This window comes from Alligator mississippiensis, chromosome 10 (genome assembly GCF_030867095.1).
Source record: "Alligator mississippiensis isolate rAllMis1 chromosome 10, rAllMis1, whole genome shotgun sequence".
NCBI lineage: Eukaryota > Metazoa > Chordata > Crocodylia > Alligatoridae > Alligator > Alligator mississippiensis.
In genome coordinates, this window is record NC_081833.1 from 60,378,106 (window position 1) to 60,384,314 (window position 6,209).

The window sequence follows — 6,209 nt, forward strand, 5'->3', positions numbered from 1 at the left end:
GCTTGTTTCATGGCTTTAAGAGCTTCCGAAGACTGTCTGCCATATTCCCCCTTATTCTCAGAAGTGTCTGCTTTTACCTACAGCCATTTCCTGTCGGGTTAGTGGCACTGCCTGTCCTGTTGTCCCACCCGCTTCTGCTCTATCAAAGTTCATACTCTGTACTCACCATTACAGTATCCAGCTGCTTTCCCTGCACATTAATCTGTGACTAATATGTCACATGATGTTGTTTGTTCTCTTCTGTCCCAAGGGGAGAAGGATGTGCAGTGAAGTATCTTGTTGTGGTAGTGTTGTTTTTTTTAGGGTATTTTGTTTCATTTTGATATACATACAGATATGTATGTATCAACTAAGCACGGGGTGGGGGAGATTAGTTGATACAGCTAAGCCATTTTGATATCTGTATGTATATCAAAATGAAACAAAATACCCTAAAAAACAACACTACCACAAGATACTTCACTGCACATCCTTCTCCCCTATATATATAGAGGGAGTGCTGTGGTAGTATATATATGTATAGATAGATCTATAGTGTTGTAGTAGTATGTATATATATATAGAGAGAGAGAGACAGGTCTATAGCTATATAGACATAGGGGAGAAGGATGTGCAGTGAAGTATCTTGTTGTGGTAGTGTTGTGGTAGTATATAGATATAGATATCTTGTTGTGCTATTTTCATAGTTTCATAGTTGGTAGAGTCAGAAGGGTAATTTCATAGTTGGTAGGGTCAGAAGGGACCTAAGCAGATCATCAAGTCCAACCCCCTGCCACGCCAGAAAAGAGCACTGGGGTCAAACAACCCCAACAAGGTGTTCATCTAGCCTCCTTTTAAAGACCCCCAGGGTAGGAGCCAGCACCACTTCTCTTGGAAGTTGGTTCCAGTTCCTAGCCGCCCTGACAGTGAAGTAGCGCCTCTTGATGTCTAGCTTGAATCTACCCTCTGCCAGCTTGTGACCCTTATTTCTTGTCATTCCTGGTAGTGCTCGAGGGAACAGGGACTTCCCCAATGCCTGCTGGTCCCCCCTGACTAGTTTGTAAACAGCCACTAGATCCTCCCTCAGCAGTCTCTCGTGGAGGCTGAACAGGTTAAGGTCCCTTAGCCTCTCCTCGAAGGGTCTGCCCTGCTGTCCCTGCATCATACGAGTGGCCCTCCTCTAGACCCTCTCCATGCTGTCCACATCCCTCCTGAAGTGCAGCGCCCAGAACTGGACGCAGTACTCCAGCTGTGGCCTGATCAGTGCCGCATAGAGGGGGAGGATCACCTCCTTGGACCTGCTTGAGATGCATCTGTGGATGCATGACAAGGTGTGGTTGGCCTTCCTGACCGCGTCCCCACACTGTTGGTCCATGTTCATTTTGGCATCAATAATGACTCCAAGATCCTTTTCTGTTTCTGCACTGACAAGAAGGGTGTTCCCCAGCCTGTAGGTATGCTGCTGGTTCTTCCTCCCCAGGTGCAGTACCCTGCATTTGTCAGTGTTGAAACCCATCCTGTTCTCATCTGCCCACCCCTGTAACCTGTCTAGGTCTGACTGCAGCCTACTCCTCCCTTCTAGTGTGCCCACTTCCCCCCGCATCTTAGTGTCATCTGTGAATTTGAACAGGGTGCTTTTTACCACCTCGTCCAAGTCGCTGATGAAGATGTTGAACAGTGCGGGCCTGAGGACCGAGCCCTGGGGGACCCCACTGCCTGCATCCCTCCAGGTCGAATAAGACCCGTCCACCACCACTCCCTGGGTGCGGCCCTCCAGTGAATTAGTGACCCGTCTGACTGTGTAGGTGTCGACGCCACAGTCTCCTAGTTTTTAATGAGAATGGGGTGAGAGACAGTGTCGAAGGCCTTCCTAAAGTCCAGAAAGACTATGTCCACCACGACACCTGCGTCCAAGGATTTGGTGACCTGGTCATAGAAGGCCACCAGGTTGGTCTGACAGGACCTGCCTGTAATGAACCCATGTTGGCTGCCCTTAAGCATAATCTCCCCTGCTGGCTCCTTGCGGACATGCGCCAGGATAATTCTCTCAAAAAGCTTCCCCAGGACCGAGGTAAGACTAACTGGCTTATAGTTTCCTGGGTTCTCCTTCCTCCCTTTTTTGAAAATGAGAACGACATTGGCCCTTTTCCAGTCCTCCGGCACATCACCAGAGCACCACAAGAGCTCGTAACGCCGTGCCAGAGGTCCAGCAATGACCTCTGCTAATTCCCTCAGCGCTCTGGGGTGGAGATCATCAGGACCTGCTGATTTAAATACATCCAGTCCCTCCAGAAGTTCTCTGACTAGGTCCTCGCTGACCCTAGGCCTGGGTGTGCCTCCCTTGGGGCCTACGGGAGGTCCTGGTGTGGGAGATGACCTGATCCTTGCTCAGAAAAATGGAGGCAAAGAAATTGTTAAATAGGTTAGCTTTGCTGTCTGGTGCGATGACCAGATTTCCTAGCGTGTCCTGCAGAAACCCCATGTTACCCGGTACCTTCTTTTTACTCCCTATGTATTTAAAAAAGGACTTCTTGTTGTCCTTGATCTGGGTTGCTAGTCCCAGTTCCATCTCTGCCTTGGCCTTCCTGATCGCCCTGCTACAGCCCTGAGCAACAGAGGTATAGTCCTCCCTGGTGATGGCCCCTCCCTTCCATTGGGTGTACACCTCCTTTTTAGCTTGGAGATGTTCCCGGATGCTTTTGGTGAGCCATGGGGGCCTTTGTGCCCTCTTGCCCCCTTTGATCCATGTTGGGATTACCTCCCTTTGGGCTTGGAGTATTGTCTCCTTAAGGAACGACCACTCTTCTTGGACACCCAGCTCCCCCTCCCCGCCCCGGGACCTCAGTGTCTCCCCCACTAATCTCCTTACCTCATTGAAATCCGCCCTCCTGAAGTCCAGGGCAGCTGCAGGGCTTCGCCACCTTGCGCTGGACAGTGAATTCCAGCAGGCGATGATCCAGGTGGCCGAGCACCCGTAGTCCCCCCACCAGGTCGTTGCCCATGGCCAAGACCAGAACCAGCAAGGCGTCTCTACTGGTGGGGCTGTGCACCTCCTGGGTTAGATGGAGGTCCTGTGGAGGTAGTGTTGTGGTAGTCTATAGATCTATATCTCTAGACTACCACAACACTACCACAAGATACTTCACTCCACATCCTTCTCCCCTATATCTATATAGATATAGATCTATCTATCTATCTATAGATATACACGGGTGTATTTTAAGTTGGAGAGAGAGAGTCAAAGAAATGTGCCTTGCACTTGGAAGGGGAGCAGGTTTTGATGGTTTTAGGTCTCGCGGAGTTCGTGTTGTCTTGGGCAAAGGAAGTTTTCCATTTTATTAAGACAAAGTTTCCCCTTTTGCGGAGCGCTCCCTTGTGCCAGCAGCCCCGGATCGCTAACCTCAGCATTCAGCTGACAGCTTTGTGTGGCCTTGTGGCCGCGCCGAGCTGGGGCCGTGCCCGGCTACGCTCATCCCTGCCATGCGGTGACCGCACGATGCAGGGATCAGCGGCGGGCCGGATGGGCCCGGCTCTGGCAGAAAGGAGGATTTGCGGCTGCCGGGCCGCAGCTAGCTGCAGGAGTCCGGCACAGGCAGCGCCGGGCTCGTCCGGGGAGGAGGGAGCTGCTAAGGATTCAGGAGCACGCTCTCGTGCCGCAGGAAACTTCTGTACGGGGGCTGCAGCCTTCACCGTGCCCCAGCCGCAGCGCCTTGCGTGTCGTGTCCTCAGCTGCCTTCCTCCGGGGGCTCGTCGCGCTCTAGCTGTCCGCCCCGCGCCGGGCGCGCGCACACGTGGGCCGAGCCCGGAGTCCGGAGTCCGCTCCCTCCCCGCCGGCTGCGGTGTCTTGGGGCCGCGCCGCGCCAGGGCGTAGCGGCCGGCGCCGTGGCTTAGTTGGTTAAAGCGCCTGTCTAGTAAACAGGAGATCCTGGGTTCGAATCCCAGCGGTGCCTGCGCGCTTCGAGCCGCCTTTTGCCCCCTCCCCGCGCACGGGGGGCCGGGCTGCTTTTGTCCCGCTGGGCGAGGCTGCTCTGAAGAACAGCTGGGAAAGCCCTTGCCTGCAGGGCCCTGTTATCCCTGGCTGGGAGGGTGCAGGGCAGCGGGGCTTTGACATTTGCTTCTGGGCTGCAAGCATTGGTGTGTGCAGACAGCCTGGGGACTGCCCCACGGGTCCCTGTCTGCAGGGCCAGGGAGCAGAGGGTGAACGGGGTGCCAGGGGGTGATTTGTTTTCCCTACGGGGATTTAAGCCCTTTCCTCCAAGAATCTGGCCAGTCCCTTTTTCTTCCTGCCAGCTTCCACCGCATCTGGTGGCAATGAGCATCACCCTTTAATTGCACGCTGTGTCCAAAGCCTCTTGTTTTAAACCTATGATTTACTAGTTTCATTTTATGGTGGTTTTAAAAAAAATGTTATGTTTATTTACCAAGAGCCAGGAAAATTCCCCTCTCGAAACTCTTTTGTTCCCCAGCAGCTTTGCCACTGGGAAATTCATTTATTCTTTCTGTGGTTTGCTTTAATATTTGCTAAATGTATTATGGCAAAGTATTTACATTGCTGCTCAGCTTTGGGACCTTTTATTCAGCTTCCCATACTAAAGGATTTCAGAAATAACTTGTGCAAGGGGCAAGGATTTCTTAGGAGGATCTCTTTTTATTAGGCCAACTCTGTAGTTGGGATGAAGTTTGACAAGCTTTCAAATGTGAAACCTGCTCCTCAGGTCTCTGACTACAGGAAACTAGGCACAGCAAGCTAAGCGCGGCGTAGGGGAGCAGCTAAGAAATTCTCAGGTATAGCAGATACACGATTAGCAAAAGCAAAGAAGCTGAGTATATCGGGAGATCAAGGCCTATCAAAACTGGGAATGAGAATCAGTCTGTTCCCAGTGTAAAGTAGTAATACGCTCTTTGTGTAGTCAGCAACGCTGAGTGTTAATAGTTCAGGACAAAACAATGTCAAAATATAACATCTTAACCTGGACAAAGAAGTATAAACGTTAAGGGTCAGATTCTGTCTTAGTTATTAAGGTATATTGATGTGGTATTAGTCCTGATTGACACCAGTATAAATGAGGGCAGATTTTGTTCCAAACTCTAAAGGTATAGGGCCAGAACCTATAAATGGTACTGCGAATAGTCCCACCAGAGTGAGGTAGTAAAATAAATACTAAAGACTTGCAGATGCTTGCACACATAATGTTAGACACATGGAAAGTTATAACCCAGTACAACTATTCACCTGAGTAGCATTACTCATTTGTGCATCTGCAGGATCAGATCTTTGGGCTGCAGTCCTTCAATTGCGCCCTAAGGGGAGATAAATCCCACTAGGGCTTTGGAGGGCTATAAGTGGAACAAACAGGTCTAATTTATGGGAAACCAGGTGCATCTACTACATGCGACACTACAGCACAGTAGCGATGATTGCTACAGCATCATAGCATCGCTGGGCATGAACCGTGATGGTGATGCTACTGCGCGGTATTAACAAGTTAGTGTGCAGTAGATTGTTGCTGCTGTGCAATAGCCTCTAAAAAAATGTGTGGCAACAGTACTGCGCAGTAATGACGGTTACTGCACAGTCATTTAGTACTTGGTTAAGCAGGTACTAAATAAGTGTGCAGTAACAACTGCTTGTGTAGACGTGGCCACTCTCAAATCTTCAGGCTGGGATGTTTTAGTTGTATTATTTGGAAAGTGCTGTATAAAGACTATTGGCCATAGATAAGGAGCATAACCCTACGTGCAAATTGAAAACATCAAACAAATCTTTAAATTGTACTTAAGAGTATCCAACATATAGATGCTTTTTTCCTGCTAAACTTTGTATGTAGGAAGAACAAGACCTATAATATGTAACAATGCTAGGAGAAAGTGCAAGTCAGTGCCATAGTGATTCAATTGCACAGTTGTTCACTGATTTGTATTGTAACAGAACTTAAAGAAAAAGAAGCTGGTGTGAGCCTCTTTATCATGCCTCCTGTGGATCTGAAGTGGTTAGCAGAATAGATGCAGAGGTGTGGAGAAAAAGTTCATCTCATCCTTAGCATTTTTCTGTTCCATGACCGCGCTGGGTGATAAAAATAAAGTCACAAGGTTTTCCAGCATTAGTTCTATGCTGGTGCCCTGCTCACAAATATGTGTATGGGGAAATGTTAATATCAGTTGTGTTACTCTAGTCTAGACCAAGGGTGGCCATCCTGCAGTGTGGGCAGTCTGTGTGTAGCATGCAGCAG

The 6,209-nt window shown here is 49.7% G+C and overlaps 1 non-coding gene across 1 annotated transcript; it reads left to right on the plus strand.

The window, feature by feature from the left end:
* Positions 1 to 3,855: 3,855 nt before the first annotated feature.
* Positions 3,856 to 3,929, plus strand: TRNAT-AGU (transfer RNA threonine (anticodon AGU)). Its single transcript has one exon. It is a non-coding gene; the product is annotated as a tRNA-Thr (tRNA).
* The last annotated feature ends 2,280 nt before the right edge of the window (positions 3,930 to 6,209 follow it).